We start from the raw sequence: 17,351 nt of genomic DNA on the forward strand, positions 1-17,351 counted from the left end.
ACGTGTAAAAACATGACTCTGCTACCGTTAAACCCCCCTTATATGCAAACTGTCAGACATTTGATTTCAGCAACACATCATCAGTCCCATTCATTAAATGTTGTTAACTTGGATTTTCTTGGTTTCATGGTTGTGTCTCTGTCTCCTTAGAAGATTTGCTTAGGGGGCGCCTGGGTGGCACAGCGGTTAAGCGTCTGCCTTAGGCTCAGGGCGTGATCCCGGAGTTCTGGGATCGAACCCCACATCAGGCTCCTCCGCTATAAGCTTGCTTCTTCCTCTCCCACTCCCTCTGCTTGTGTTCCCTCTCTCACTGGCTGTCTCTGTCTCTGTCAAATAAATAAATAAAATCTTAAAAAAAAAAAAGAAGAAGATTTGCTTAGGCTTTATGGTTGGTCTCTAGCGCTGTGAGCTTAAGGAGCTCATGCTTCATTTAGGCTTATCCCTATTTCAGTAAAGATAAGATAAATATAACTTAAGTCAACACTGTGGGTCTGGAAGTTTTGTTTTGCTTTGAGTGGATCCATGTAGTTCTCACAATTTAACTTCAGTTCTACTGACAGTATCTGAGCCGGAAAACACCTTAAAGACTCTACTCACTGGGCTTGGGGTCAAGAGTTCTAGGTTTAAGGACTTAGATTAGTCATTCTTCCCTTCTGAGATTCATCTGCCTTATATGCGAAATGGGATAAGGTGACTAGATCGTGGGGGAGGTAAAACCAAGAGGAGATAATTGTTGGCGACCAGGCTTTGGAACCTGCCGCCACATCGCAGGCATAGGGGACTGGATTCATGGAGCAGAGGGATAGGTCAGGTAAGCACTTAGCTAGATCTGACCACTTGTCGGGCTTTGCTCCAAGACTCCGCCCATACCTGAGCCCACTTAATCAGGACACTTCATCACATCCCCATTTTCCAGGGAAGAAAGCCAAGGCACAGACAAGTAACTTGGACACCATCGTTCTAGGTATTGATGTGCGAAACAGAGGCAGAAGAAAAATTATTAAATTTCCTTACTACTTACAGCCCACTGACATGTCCTTAAAACAGGCAGAGTGACATCCTCTAGGAACTCACCTGCCTCGATGTTACTACTTTGCTAAAGGCAAAAGGCAATCTTAGCCCAACCGCCAGGATCCCGTGAGTCTACTTGAACATATAAAAATTCCTTTGGAAACTTCCTTTATCTCTAACCAACCCCCCACCCAAAGATACATGTTGGCAATCATCCCCCAAGCATATGACCTACCGATGTACATCTGAAGGGTCTCAGGACCAAGGTTTTATTAGACAGTAATAAATGACCTTTCCCCAACAATAGCCAGCCCCCTCAAGGTCCTGGAAACCTTGTTTTCAAAATTCCTTAGAGACTTACCCTACCCCTAAACCCCTCCCAACTTGAAAGTATATGTATAATGGGCCATTCCTCATGACCCCAGCACGGGCCTTTCTGCCCATGGATCCTGTCCTGTGCTTTAGTAATACCACCTTTTTGCACCAAAGACCTCTCAAGAATTCTTTCTTGGCCATTGGCTTTGAACCCTAAGGTCTTTCCTATGTCAGTATGGCCAAGGTACTCCGGGACCCGAAGACCTTCTTCCTTTTACCTCCTTCCTTCTTGTAACAAATATTTATTGGAACCCTACTATGTGTCAGCCCCTCTTCTTCAAGGGAAGGACACCAAAGCAACCAAGCAAGACAGTTTCATAGCCTTGGATGAGTCTGTAGCCCAGATGTTAAACCAAGACCCACCCAATTAATGATTTCAGGACAAATGATCAGGGCTCTGAGGGAGAAGTACAGATAGAGAGGACTCTGAGCCTGGAAGAAGGAAGAGTTTGTTGGGTGAAGGGCTGGGGAGAGGGACGCAAGCAGTCACGTGCCAAAGTTCTGAGGTGGGAAGAGAAGAACCCGTTTGTGTACTGGGAAGCTTCACCATTGTAAAGATGGCAATATGTTCCCTTCAAACCAACCTCTCCATCCAAAACAAAGCTCGACAGAGTTTTTGTGGAACTTGACAAGCTGCCCCCAAAGTTCATGTGGGAGAGCCAAGGGCCAGAGTTAAGTAGGACGGTTTTGGCAAAGCAGGGAAGCGGGGAGAGGTGAGCCCTTGCTCAACCAGATATGGAGATGTACCATGAAGCTCTGACAGTGAGCGCTGGTATGGGGATGGATTATTAGAACAATGGAAGAAAATAAGTAGCCTAGAAAGAGACCCACATTTATGAAAAATCAGTGACTGACAGAGGCGGAACTGCAAATCAATGGGGAGGGGGAGAGAACAGAAAGTGTTGTTGGACCCAAAAGAATTGAAAACAATCACACAGACAAAAATCTGGACAGGAATGTTCATCACATCACTGTAATAGTGAAGATGTGGCAACAACCCAAAGATTCTTCAACTGGATAGACAGAATGTGGTAACTCCACACCATGGACTATTATTTGGCATAGAAGGGAGTGAAATACTGATTCAGGGTATAACATGGACGAACGTTGTGAGGGGCTCAGTGAAAGAAGTCAGATGCAAAAGGCCACCATTTTGTATGATGCAATTTATAGGACATTTACATGCAATTTATAGAAATATCCCAAAGAGGCACATGCCTGGAGCCAGAAAGCAGGTAAGTGGTGGTCATGGGCTGGTATGGGGGAGTGACTGCGCAATGGCACGTGGTTTCCTTCTGCGCTGACCAGTGCGTTCTGGAACTAGACCGGGGTGGTGGTGGTACAACATTGTGAATGCGCTCAATGGCCCTGAGCTGTGCATTTAAACACAACAGAACCATTTTAAATGTGAATCTTATGTTCTATGAAGTTTACCACAATTATAAGAAGTGTTTCTGGGCAGTTGGCTCTCCATACAAACAATAAAATTAGATTCCTAACACACACACACACACACACACACACACACACACAACAGATGGGTAAACCTTAAGGGAAACTTTTAAACTTTTACAGGAAAATATCATTATTTTATTTCAATCATTAATACCTCAAAAAAGGTAAGGATTTTTGAAACACACATGCACAGCACGGACCGTCAAGAAAGATATGGATAAATTTGACTACATTAAAATGCAAATCACGCAGGAAAGATGTACCAGCACATTAATGGACAAATCACAGGTTGGGAGATGTTTAAAATCTAGATCAGTGACGAGGACTGGTACCCAGAAAAGACAAGAAACCCCTGCAAATAAATAGGGAAAGACGAATAGTCTTCCATCTTCACGCCCGACTCCAGTCCTGCGTGAGGCGTCACTGGGTCAGGGTCCCTATATGTCCCCCTCGCAGCCCTTATAAGGACCTGGAATTCCTGTGGTTGAGCGGCATGCGACCTGCCATGTGGCATCCCCAGCACCTACCTGGCACACAACAGACTTGGGCGGAAATGTGTTGACTGAATGGAAAAAGGTGTGCCGAGATGGAGGAAGAACACAGATTCTAGACACTGAGCCAGGCCTCACCCTCTCACTGTCCTCCTCTCTTAACTAGGTCCCTCCTTCCTCAGATTCTCCCCGCCAGAAACACGGAAGTGAGGTGACCTCTGGCAGGCAGAATTTGGAATATGAATCCAAAGGTTCTGGGCAAGGAAAATTGCCCTGAGGCCTTGGGGGGTGGGGCTGGGGAGAGAAATATCAGCGAGGGTGGGTTTGGTGGGGAGGACCAAGGTCCCCAGAGTTTGATGAGCCTTTCCCACGGAAATAGCAGACCAAGGAAATGGGAAACTTCCAGAGAACCGGAAAAACAAGCAGCCCTGGAGCCCCTGGAGATGGTCCGTATGACCCCTCATATTATAGACGAGGAAATGAGATGCAGGTGGGGGGGTGATGGCCTCAAAATCAAACTGGGAATTTTCAGAGCTGGGTGTTATTGTCAGCTCTCTCCGGCACTCCTCAGCTCCAGACAAGCCGAGAAAGTCTCAGGTCCAGAGGGAGAGGTGTTTTAAAGCAGCGACTCGAGTGAGTCAGAGAAGCAGAAGGCGAGTGTATCTGCTGAGTGTTGGAGGAAGGAGAGCCGAGCAGGGTGCTCGGGAGTTGCTGGCAGGGAGAGCGACGTGTGTACCGTGTGCAACGGCTCAGAGGACTGGACCAGCAAGGTTCCCACACAGCAGGGCGCTCACTGGGCGATCAGCCCCCCCAAGCCCCCCTCCCCCTCCGGGAGCTTGGAGCTCAAGCTGGTGTCATAGCAGAGAGGCTCTGAAGGGGAAGACCGGGGATTCACACTTTGTCCTTTCCATAGAAGGAGGCCTTGGGAGGATCCCCGGGAAGGGAGGGTGGCGTGATGGAGGTTGTGTTTGAGGGATTACTCTCACCCCCCTTTATCACAGTCACCTCTGAAAAATGAAGCACAAGGGAAGGAAATAGAGAAGGAAGGAAGGAAGGAAGGAAGGAAGGAAGGAAGGAAGGAAGGAAGGAAGGAAGGAAGGAAGGAAGGGGGGAAGGAGAAAGTGAGAGCCGCAAAAGAAGGAAGGGAGGGAGGGAGGGGAGGGGAGGGGAGGAAGGGCCGGCTTTCTGACTTGGGACTGGCATCAGATAATTGCTTTCTTCCAGCTTGACGATAAATAAGCTGGAAGTGATGAGGGAGCAGAAGACAACCTGAGGACAGAGCACAAGCCACCCCCCCAACGTGGGGATCTGTGTGACATTCCTCAGCACGAAGGGAAGGGAAACACACGTGGTTGGCTGATAGAGATCACAGTCCTACATGAGTCTCCATCCGTTTACCAATGTCCTCGTGACACACAAGGAAAAAGCACTCTCATCAGTAGCCTAACTTTCAGAGACCCGTACCTCAATCTCTCCTGGAGCCGTAACATCACGCTGCCCTCCACGAGCGATGAGGGAAACAGAGGCAGAAGGAAATGTCAACAAAGTTAAGTTTCTTTACCACCTGCAGCCTGGTGACAAGGACTTATAATAGAAAGAGTCTAACATTCCTCCAGGAAGCTCCCCACTACCTTAATGTTAAGGCCTCACTAGAAGGAAAAGCAACCTTTACTTGACAACAGCCAGGCCTCCAGGATCCTAAGGGTCTTCTTATGAAAGTCCTTTTGGACACCTCCCTTTCTCCTTACGTCCCCCAACTCCCCAGTACATAATCAGCCATTCCTCACAAGCCCAGGACAGCAGCTCTTTCTGCCTATGAGTCCTGTCCCTGTGCTTTAATAAAATCACCTTTTTGCACCAAAGACGCCTCAAGAATTCTTTCTTGGCTGTCGGCTCCGGACCTCACCAGCATTCCAAAAACTACATCAGAAGGAATTGACAAGCCCAGGAGACAGAAGCCTGACTTGGCTCCTTAGAGGCCCAGCAACATCTCTGTCCTCTATTGAGCCAAGGACATGCTGCTAAAAATCTTCATTCCCATGGAGGGATATAGCCTATCTTCTTACTTGGTTTTGTATTTGGAAGTCATTTGTTTTCTTATGATATTAAATTCTGCCGCTGACACATATATCTAATTTTAAAAGGCGGAAACAGGGGAGAAAGCCAAGTATTTTAATGCTCTTGGGTTCACTTTTTTGAAAATACCGTCAGGGCTCCCAGGGCCAAAGAATTCTACCAGCTGAAATAAAATTTTACCTACGCAACCAAAACTTCCAAAGCTGCATTCCACCAGTTTTAAAAGTGTCTTCTGCCGAACCTTTAAAACAGGTCCTAGAGATAATTCATTCGAGTGGAGAAGAGGAGTGAGAGGGAAGCTTTCACTGTAAACCCTTTTATACTTTCGCGTTGTTGTTCCATGAGAATATCTTACCTATTTTTTAAACCAAGTAAATAAATAAAATAAAAACACAACTAAAAAAGCTAATATCCTGGGTCTTCTCAAGAGTTCGAATGCAGTCTTCGGGGCTTTAGAAATCAAATCGTAGTAGAACCGGCCTGGGATCATTCCGGGTTCAAGTTCTCTTCCTGCAATTCCACAAGCTGTGTGTGTGACCTTGAGGGAAAATAAGTCACTCAACCTCTCTGAGCTTCAGTTATCTAAAATGCGATACTTATCTCTATCTCCCAGGGATTTGTAATGGTAAAAAATGAGATAAAGTGTGTTCTTACAAAAGGCACTCTGAATACAATGAGGCATCAAATAAATGGGGGCTCTTATCAATTATGATAAGAGATTCTTTGAATTCCTCGTCACTAAACTCTGCAGGAATGGGGTCTCCCTAGCCAACATGCTGGTCCCTCTGCTCCTAGCTACCCTGTCCTCACCCTGCGGTTCTCAGCCCGGGCACAATCTGGCTTCCAGGTCCCACACCTTCTGCCACTCTTCCCCGTCTCCTGGGCTCCAGGTTACTCTCTGTGCTGTCCCTCAAACAGGTCAGGCACAATCCAAACCTGGGCCTTTGCACCTCCCGTTCCAGAGGACAGGGCGGTTCTTGGGATGCCCCCCACCCCCTCCAAAGTCACTTCTCCACTTACTGTAAGCATGTACTTCTTAGGTGTTTGTTAACTTTAAAAAAACAAAAACCAAGCAAAAAACCTTCCTAAACTAGGGAAGTGTATTAAACTCTGTCTCTGCTGGTACTGGTTTATGGTCTATGGGGCTGTCAAGAAAACATGTTGAGAGCCTGTTTTCTTTTTCTGCTTTGTAACCCTGGCCGGAGGTCCCTGCTAAGAAGCCCTGTGCCTGGGTCTGTCCGTCCCCCGTTAGGCAAGGTCACTTCTCCGCCTTCTGTCTTACCGCCTGGGCTGTCCTAGGCTCACATACCTGGCTTGCTGGAGGGGTCCCACACGAGAGCCGTGGGCCACCCCATTCCTGCAGGCAGAAGTCACAGCATGGAAAAAGCTAGAGTTACCAGGGCTCGTCCCAGGGAAGACAGAAAGTCCTGAATTCTAACAACTCTGGTCCCCCATCTTGGTTGGACCATGACTAGCTGGGTTTTCGGGCAAGATGCTGCCCTTTTCAGAAACTCCGTCTCTTTATTTGTGTAACAAGGAATCCTGCCTCACAGGAGCCAGTGAGAGGGGGTGTGTGGCACACATGACAGCATATGACAGCTTTGAGGATTATCAGGACACTGAGGAATGAACCTCAAGTGGCAGAATGTCAGGAGTTGGAAGAAGCGATTGGGAAGGGATGGAGTGGGTGGGCATTCTTGGGCCATCTCACATGGTGACTCTAGGGAACAAGCGACTCGTGGTTGCCGGGAATCCAGTCCTGTGTGTCTCTTTGCACAGAGGGTGGGGAACAACTTTTATTCGGAACGCCAATGGTGGGAGCTGCTCTCTCCCCACGCTGAATACTGCAGGTGCTGGGGTCCTGGGCAAAACTGAACTGCTGCGCGGACCACAGATCGTTTCTAAAGGACATCCATATTTTTGTCCATTTGTCCATTGGTCCGTGTGACTGGTGTGGGGACAATGGCCCAGAACAGAATGGACAGACACCTGGATACAAGCCCTTGCTCAAGCAAGTTTCTGCCTCTTCCCCAGCCTCGATCTTTTCCTCCTAAGGTAAGAGGATTAAGCCTGATGGTTGGGGTCAGGGGTGCACCCTGTGGCCAAAGACTAGATTCTCTCCTTGTCCCTTGAGCTTTGTAACCAAATTCTCCCAACTTTGGGTTCCAGGTTATCAGTGTCTGGGACTGCCCTCAGTTAAAGGCAGTCAGGTTGATCGGAACAAAAGAAAAAGGGTGGGAACAATGCAAGGAAAGACAGAAACCCAGGCCCACAAGATTGCAGGTTCAATTTCTTACAAATGTAACAGCGTTGTGGCTACCCGTCCCCTTATAGGAGACCAACACGAGAAGCTGAGAAGCCAGCTGGGGGGGAAGGGGAGAGGAAGTGGAGGGGACAGCAGGAAATGGAGAAAGGATGTGGGAGGGGTTGCAGGGAGAAGTGGCCAAGACAAGATCTCTCTAGAAACAATGCCCCTCTGACATAGTCACTTACTGAGGAATCAGACTGGGTGTGTGGACAATCACATCTCAATAAAGCTGGAGCAAAAAGCTGGGTGTGTGCCTGGAGAGCATTTGTTTTTGGTGTGTGTGAGTGTGTATGTATGTGTCTGTGCCTCTGTGAACGTGCGTCTGCTTAAGCATGCCTCGGTGTGGGTGCAGCTGTTTCAAGGTGTCTGTGTGCGCGGATCCGCACGCCTAGACGTGCCTGGTACGTATTAGGGCTCGATCAGTATTTGGTGATTGAACGAGCACGTATGCATGTGTGCCCTCTTGAGCCACTTCGTAGTTTCGCACGTCCAGTCCTGTATGTTCATCCGAATGTGTCCTGCGTGCGTCGTGGGAGGAGTGAGGCATACGTGCCTATTGTGCGTGCAGGTGTGCAAGTGCATTCGAAGGGCGAGTGCTCCATTCAGGGTGTGCAGTGCATGGCTGAGTGTGAGGGGGCGGGTGCTCGTGTGCCTTTGTGAGCTTGTCCCCGAGGGTGGTCCGTGAGCACGCTTCTTGGTGTGTGCTGTGAGTGTGCGTGCGCGTGCACACGTGTGTGCTGTGCGGGCGGGCGCCTGGACACCAGCAGGTGAGCCTGGCAGTCCCGGGCTTCTTGTCCCTTCCCCACAGCAGGAAATGCCTGTGGTTTGTATGATTGGGCAGTTCCCCTTTCACACCTAGGGGGGCCCAAAGAGCCCCTGACAGCTTCTCACCCACTCAATTATTTGTTTCCTTTGTGGGAACCAGAAAGGACAAATTTGCAAGAGCTCAGCTGTAGTTGGTCCCCACGCTCTGACACCGAGAGTCTGGTGGCACAGGGCAGCTCTGGCCCCAGGGAGGGTCCCCCCCACGTTGTGCCCCTCTCCCGTGATGCTCTCATCTCCTCTCCTGGGCCGCAGGGCCAGGCCCTTCTCCCCGCCCCCCCCACCCCCCGCAGGTGAGACTCAGCACCCGCCCCAGGAATGAATGGCGCAGGAGATCTGGAAGCCCAGAAGCGGGGTTCAGGTCCTGCTCCCGCCTTTGGGTGAAGTGGGAGGCTTTGGACAAGCAGCTGAAACTCTCTGAGTCCCCACTTCCTCACCGGCAAAATGGGGTGCCTGATATGCCAAGGGTGACCCCTCTGATTCCAGGAGGTCTGAACTGAGATGCGGAGCGTGAGTAGTGGAGGCTGCCGGGGCTGCCACGTCTCCTTCCCCCCGCTGGTGCACCCAGCTCCAGCCTCTGCGAATATCGGCTCCTCAGGTCACAGCTGCCCCTTTCTTGACTTCAGCCAAATGGAAGCTGTTCGCCTGGGACGTCCTGTCCCTCCTCTAGAGCACCCAGCAGCCAAGCATTACTGACTCCAGTTCGCCCCCTTGTCTCAGGGTGGAACCCACTCCAGGATCTGGTCCACACTCTTAAGCTCCCATGGGATCTTGTTAAGCTGATCACCAGCCCAGACCACAGCCTTCCTTAGCTTTCTTTCCCAGCCACACCCTGCGTCCTTCAACCCCTTTTCCCCCAAACACACCCCTACTAAATCTGTTTTACAAGAAGTCCCTCCAAGGTCCTACTCCTAGGAAAGCTTGCAGGAAGACTCACCTTATTTTGTACACACGATAACGCCATGAGCTGGGATAGGACTTAGCTATTAGCATCCCATTTAAAGATGAGAAGATGGAAGTTATTGGAGGAAAAAAAATGTCTAGAGTTGAGCTGTCAACTTGGGCTGCTTCATCCCGTTTTCCCCATCTCTCCAGCTTCTTGGGATCAAAGGGGACGTGTAAACTCATCTGAGACACTCACCCCACGCTTAACTCCCCCCGACCCAGATATTCTTTCCAGGCAAATATCGAGTTGCATTTGAATGCTCCTCACTGGTGGGGGGCTCACTCCCTCCAAAGAAGCGTCTTCTACTTCTGGGCAGTGCAATCCTCCATCTTCTTTCATTCATTGGGCAAATATTTTCAAGACCCCACTGTGTACGAGGCACAATGCTAACTATGGAGGGAGCAGTGGGGAGCGGAAGCTGGCACAGCAGCCCCTGCCCCCAGGAGCTTGCAGACTGTTGGGAGAGATAACCGAGGACAAACGAGCACAGAAATAGAAATTGGAACCATGGAAAGTGTTGCGGGAGACAGTGCAGGGTGCCCTTGAGGGCTTTGCGTGGGGGAGTCTAGACTCCTGCAGGCAGGGCCTGGAAGGCATTCCTGAAGCTGGCTTCTGAAGGGTAAGTAAAAGGTAGCAAGGAGCTGAGAGAGGGAAAGGCATTCAAGAAGGAGGGACCAGCATGCGCAAAGGCCTGAGGCAGGGAGGAGAGAAGGGCACACGTGGCGCTAAGTGCAAGGGGATGAGGCAGGTCAGAAACAGGCAAGGGGAGACCCCGTAGAGCATGGCTGGGAGGTGCTATGGGGCACAAACTCTGTTCTCCTGAGAGCAGTGCGGCCGAGGGTTTTAGGCAGGGCCCTCCCCATCCAATCTTCAGAGCCACGCTTTCCAACTCTTCTTCTGACAAAATTACGCCTTTCCAAACAGTTGCGCCACACCTCTCCCACCGGGATTCCTCTGCGTGTTCCAGCAGGCCCCCTGCAAGCTCCCGACTGACTCCGGATGCAGGTATTTCAGGATTTCAAAGAGCCACACCTAGAAACTTCTGTTGTCACCACAAGCTCCATCCATGACCAGGGGCTCATCCCCAGCCTGCGGGGGACCAGCATGGCACGGGGCTCTGGGAAAGGAAAGGAACGTGTCCAGGAGTCGGGAGAACCCACCTGAGAAGCCTGGGGCCCTCTTTTGGGGTGCCCTGCCAGCCTCCCCACCCCCTTATACACACACAGCACACACACTTCAGACCCGGGTTTTAATTCACCCGCCGTGACTTTCTGCTAGTCCCCTCCTCCTGCCTCCCCTCCACCCAGGTGTAAAAGGCGGACTCCTGAGTCACCGAAAGTGATTCCACCCACCTCTCCAGGGGAGCCCAGCAGAATGTGGCCCCCCGACACATCCCTATCCTCACCCCCCCAAACCTGAGTGTGTTCCGTTACATGGCAAAGGGGACTGAGGCCGTCAATGGAATTGAAGTTGCTAGTCAGCTGACCTTAAAAATGAAATGTAAAATTCTGCATTATCTGGGTGAGCCCAAGACAAGAGTCTTTAACAGTGAAAGATGGAGGCAGAAGGATCCCAGAAGGAGCAGAGGCTGGAGTGGTGTGACGCCAGGACCCTGTCCCTCCCCTCCCCGGTAGCTTTGAGGACGCAGGCACCACGAGCAGCCTTGGAACCGGAAAAGGCCAGGAAACAGATGCGGCCCCACAGCTTCCAGAAAGGAACACAGCCCTGCTGACAGCTTGATTTTAGGCCAATGAGACCGTGTCAGACTCCTGAGCTCAGAACTATGAGATAATTAACACATGTGTTTAAGTCACCGAGCGTTTGGTAATTGTCACAGCCGCAGTAGGAAAGTAAGACACCCGGGGTCCTGGCAACGCCGGTGCGTGGGCTGGAAGGTGCCAGGCACCCCCCGGTCCAGCCCAGATCCAGCCTGGTCTTAGCTGTAGGAAGGCGACTCTCCGGCCCAGGCGGAGGCAGGCTGGGGGAAAGACGCCTCTGGTTGTGAGGGGGTCCCGCTCTGGGGGCTCTGATGGGCACAGGCACCTCCCGTGAATACTCGCTTTCCATCTGGCACAGAGCACACCAGTTCACGCTGGGAGGTATTGATCACGACATTGCCCTGGAGATTCGAGGGACACGGGGATGAAGTGAGGGACCCAGCTTCTGAGGAGCTGATGGGCAGGAGGAGAGACAGATGCGTAAACAAATTGGGAATCAAAGACCCCATTAGGACCCCGAATAATGAATTCTCCCAATGACAGAATACCCGTCCTTGGTGGCAGCGGCGCTGAAGGGACCTTCCTGGTTCCATCGTAAACCACATGGCCTGCCCTGAGACGGGACAATCTCGAGTCCCGGCCCTAAGTGACCTGGGCAAGCTGCTTCCCTTCCCGGGGCTTGGATTCCCCACACAGAATGTGGACTCCTTCCTTTCTAGCCTCTTCCTTCTGCCCTGAGACGCAGGAGACAGATGGGGCTGTCCTGAGAGTTGCTCGTCCACGAACATGTCTCAGCACCCACTCCAGGCTCACCTCCAGCTGAAGCTCTCACGCGCACATTCCCAATCGTGCCTCAAACGCCCTGAAGTGCTTCCGTGACCTGAGCTAGACACAGGGCGCAAACACGGTCTGATTCCACCTGCACGAGGAACTCGGACTAGTCACGTTCAAAGAGACGGGGAGGAGGAGACGGGTGATCAGAGATGATGGGAGGGGAAAATGGGGCGTTACCACTTAATGGGTACCGAGTCTGGGTTTGGGATGATGAAAGTGTCTTGGAGATAGATGGTCGTGGTGGTTGTGCAACAGCGTGAATGTACTAACGCCCCTGAGCTGGACGCAAAAACGGTTATAGTGGTAAATTTTCTGTTACAGGTATTTTACCACAGTAAACATTTTTTAAAACACTCTGAAGTGTTGATGACTTGCCCCATTTTACAGATGAGGAGACTGAGGCTCCAACAGATTAATTGACTTGCCTGCCATCACGGTGGCTAGAGAAAAGCAGATTTGAACCCCGGTCTGAGTCTCAAGCCAGCGTCTGGTTCTCCCACTATCTGTGCCCTATTCTTTCCAAGGGTCCTTTAGGATCATCTGCTCTGGGGGAGACCCCGCACTTTCTGCACAGGACGTGGAGGAAGGGATAGAAAGATAAGGCTGAGGCAGTCTCAGAGGGGCATTTACGAAGAAATGAGGAACAGGCACTTAGCTCCGAGGTTGTATGCGGGCCAAAAGTGGGAGGCTGGGGCCTGGCTGTCTCACTCCCACCCCCACAACTTGACCGCTTCTCTGAGCTTCCCTTGACAATCCTCATTTTCCATGGCAACGGTGGGTGGGAGCAGCTGGCCCAGGAGACCCGCAAACCAGAGGCTCCTTTCCAGGGAGGAGAAGCTGTAGACAGTCTTCCTGCTTCGCAGCAACAGTCCTGAGACAGCGCTCTGCGTCCCTGGCAGTCCCGGGAGGAGGCAGGAGGGGGCTCAAATGGCCTCCCAGAATCACACAGCAAACCTGCATAGATTTTCAGAACCAGCACCTTCCAGGACCCAACTCTGGGCTGAGCCCTCACACTCCGTCCGAGGGAGATTCGCCAGACTCAGCGGATGGAGCAGAGAGAAGCCCTGAGAGGCCCCATAGGACGGACACGTGCTGCCCTGCCCCAGAAGAGCCTAGAAAATCGAGGGACAGACAGTTGGATAGCAGGCCTACTGGCGGCAAGCAAAGCGGAAGACAGAGGAGCCAGGGACCATCAGGGCTGCTGAGGGAGGAGGGAAAGCCACTGGATTAGTTATCCATCGTTGCTTAACACACCGTACCAGCCTTCAGCGGCTTGACACAGCAAACATTAATTACCTCCCAGTTCCTGGGGTCAGAGAGCTGGGCGCAGCTTAGGTGGGCTGCCTCTGGCTCAGACATCTCCTGAGGCTGGCCGCAAGCTGTCCTTTCCGCTGAACCCTCCCGGGGTGGAGGGACCTATTTCCAAGCTCACTCAGGATGCAGTTTCTCATGAGCTGTGGACTGAGCGCCTTCGTTCCTCCCTGCTGCCGGCTGGACGTCTTCCTGAGCTCCTTTGCCTCATGGGCCTGTCCACAGAGCAGCTCACAACGGGGCAACTGGTTTCCCTCCCAGTAAGAAGTGAGCCTGAGAAAGCATCCCTCACATGGAAAGCACAGTTGTTCTGGAATCGAATGTGGACCCCGACAGGGGCCTTGACCCCTGCAGGTGGACCCTCAGCTCGGCTACCCTGGTCCGCGCTCTCCCCGTGCGCACATCCCAGGCTCACGGGGCAGTGCGCTCTGTCCTCACGAGGCAGGCTCAGCACCACCCAGCAGAGCATCCCGGGTTCCAGGGTGTGGATCCAAGAAGAGGACAAGGCAAGCTCTGAGAAGGGACGTCCCTTTGGACCCAGGACTCCTCACCGTGCAGAGAGGGCACACGGCTGGAGGACGACCAAAGTGTCCCTGGGAACCTGGCTCTGGTCTAAGAGCAGCACCACAGGGGACTCTCACCTTCCCGAAGACTGCTTACAGTGCTCCCTCCCCTTGCCACCCTCCACACCACCGGCTTCCCTCCTACCCCTCCCATTTGCACAAGTGACAGAATGACATTCAAACACCTATGACACCGGATTGGTGAAAAGGATGGGAGGGGCACCTGAGTGGTGCAGTCATTAAGCGTCTGTCTTCGGCTCAGGGCGTGATCCCGGCGTTCTGGGATCAAGCCCCGCATCAGGCTCCTCCGCTATGAGCCTGCTTCTTCCTCTCCCACTCCCCCTGCTTGTGTTCCCTCTCTCACTGGCTGTCTCTCTCGAAGGCAGACGCTTAATGACTGCACCACCCAGGCGCCCCAATAAATAAAATCTTTAAAAAAAAAAACGACGGGAAATTCTGGAACAAGTTGGCCATATGAGCTCCACTTCTGTGTTACCGTAGATTTAGGTGCCCAAATGGAAAGGATTCTGGTTAGAAAACAATGATATAACCGTGAAATTACAAAAACATTTTTAAAAAAATAGATGTATTGTTTTGGGTATAATTCTGCATATGTCCTTTTTTTGGAATTTGTATAGCATATTTTTTACAGACAAAAATACATGTCATGTTATGAAGTCATTAGACAAACACCTGCACTCGAACCACCTGGGCTGGACCCCAGAAGTGACCAGTGCTGTCAAAGCCACCTGGGGGTTCCCCCAGCCTGCCCCCGGCCTCCTCGCAGCTGTAACCACTACCTAAAGCTGTATTTCCGATCCCCTCACTTTTCAAAAATAGTTTTACCACAGATATATCTGTCCCTAAATATATATATTTAAAATATATTTTTGGGTTGTGCTTGATTTTGAACTTTTTAGACACACGGTGCGGTGGTATCCGCCTTCTGTGATTTGTCTCTTTCCCCTGATACGATGTTTCTCCGGTTCATCCACATGGTGCTTCCAGGTGCGACTCCGTCATATTCACTGCTTTCTCATAGCCCATTGTGGAAGCAGAAATGCCAGACCACACTGTGGTCTCTTCTTCTGGGTTTGTTTTCTTCTTCTTCTTCTTCTTCTTCTTCTTCTTCTTCTTCTTCTTCTTCTTGGAATGTGATCGATAAATCCTCTCTTGGGAAGGGCTGTATGTTCTCCCTTCCTTGTTTGGTGTTAAACTTACGTTGATACCCAGAATTGTTTTTAAATTTTAATTTTATTGGTTCATGAGACTCAGAGCCTGGAGCCCACCGGTCCTCAGGGTCCCCACCGTTAAGTCATTCCGCCTCTGCTGGAATCTTAGGAGGCTAGGTGCTCACTATCTCCTGAAGGGCTCTGGCTCTAGAAAGTGCTTTCTTGGGTTGAAGGAGAATCTCCGTCCCTATGACTTTCCCGCATTGGTCCTGCTTCCTCCCCACCGCCCCGATGCTATAGGATGCCTGCGGCTTCTACGCCAGGACAGCCATCCCAAAGAGAGTAATAGTTCTCTCCAACCCGCAGCACCACATACCGCACTCCCCCCACTCTCCCGCCAGGCTCCACCAAATCCCATGCCCTCCCCCTCCCACAAGACCGGCTTTCCGGTTCTACACACACCCAACTGCGTCTTGCACCAGCTCCCATCTTATTTTCGTGTGAACCAATGTTCTCTGGTCTTGCCAACTATAGAAATGGATCATGTCCGGCTAACAGTTAATCCTCAACGCTGTGAGCTGGAAGCCTTCCACCTGCTCCCACAGGAATCCCCGTCCCAAGGAGCGTGAGACAATCCCTCATGAGTCAGTCCTGGCGGCCACGGCCTGTCACCGCCATGGTCAATGATCTCGCAGTTAGAAAGTGAGAAATGCTGATGGCATCGTTGCTGCTCACTGAGCAGGAGACGTGGTGACATAGCTGTCCCGTTGCCTCTCTGAGGCTCTGCCATCGAGGTTCAGCTGTAACACTGCCACGGACACGGGCAGACCTCACAGTGCTGCCACCGCTTGTCGTCTGACTGTGGGGAGAAGCCTAACTCCGCGCTGGGCTGCACACCGTCTAGGAGCCCCACAGCGGCTGCGTTAGCGCCCAGGGAGGTAGCTCCTGTGGTTCCCACAAGGACCACCAGGATGAGGGCAGGTTCCAACAGCAGCTACTAATCCCTGTGTCCCTCTTCCCAGCCTTGTGGCAGAGTCAGCTAAGCCACGCCAACTCCCTTGCCGTCTGGAAGAAACGCTCGAGTGCCTTGCCAGCTGCTCCCTCCCTCCCTCCTCCACCCCACTCTGCCACACACACCTGCTTAGGTCAGAGCCTTGACTGTGGCCACAGGTCTCCTCCTGGCATCAATCAGTGGGTACAGGTAGCCCAAGGCTGGACGGAGGGAATCACCTAACGGAGCATGTGTGCAAAGGTGTCAGGGTCTCAAATCTGACCAGCTAGGACCCCTGGGACTCAGGGATGATGGTCCCCATGTCCTAGCCCCTGCTGATAATCAGATGTACCCATGCTTTTGGGTAAGTGAGGACAAGAGGAGAAAAGACAGTTCTTGAAACTTCTCTTTGCTTAGTATAAGCCCCTAAGAGTGTTCTCTCTCCTTCTGATAAGGAGGGAGTAGCATTGACTTGAAAGTACTCAATCCAAGAAGTAAGGGCTACAAACTCACTAGGCCCTGGTTGGGGGAAATACAGAAGAAATTCGGGTTGAGAAAGTCCTATTCCAGCTGAAGAAATGCTCTCCTTTTGTGGTTCTGACCACACACTGCTTCAGAATCCCTGCTCGATGCGAGAGACTTCACTCGTATGTGTCTATGAGCCCTGGAGGGTGGGATCCACGTTTGACCCTCTGCATCTCTCCCAGGACCCAGCCTGGGGCTTGGCTCATAATAAACACACAGTCACAGGACTCAAGAATGTTGGGGAGGGAAAAAAACATCTGGGATCTGGCCATTGTCACTTCCCTGCTCAAAAACCTTCCATGGCCCCTCATTAACAGCAGGATAAATTGTAAACTGTTGGCCAGACATTCATGACTTTTAGGTCCAGGGGGCCGAGCCCACCTCTCTATCCTCACTTCCCATCACACACCCCCAGTCACACAGGGCGTGAGCTGGGGTTCATTTGGAGAAGCAGAACCACTCGGAGTGACAGAGAACGGGATGTATCACAGGAAGTCGACTTTATGCAATCATGGGAGCGTAACAGCCACAGGCCCCATGCAGCCTCTGCATCCGGGGCCAGGTCCGAGACCAGCAGCGCAGGCAATAGAGAAGGGAAATGGTCAGAAGTTGGGGAGAGCCCGACGAGAACAAACTAGAACCCACACGGGTCTCTCCTTGTGTCCAAGCCTCTAGCTTCCAACAGGAGAAGCTGGAGACTTTGTTTACAAAATTGGTGCAAGAGAGGAAGACACAGAAGGAGAAGATCCAGCA

The sequence above is a fragment of the Ursus arctos genome, unplaced genomic scaffold (assembly GCF_023065955.2).
Source record: "Ursus arctos isolate Adak ecotype North America unplaced genomic scaffold, UrsArc2.0 scaffold_18, whole genome shotgun sequence".
NCBI classification, from domain to species: domain Eukaryota; kingdom Metazoa; phylum Chordata; class Mammalia; order Carnivora; family Ursidae; genus Ursus; species Ursus arctos.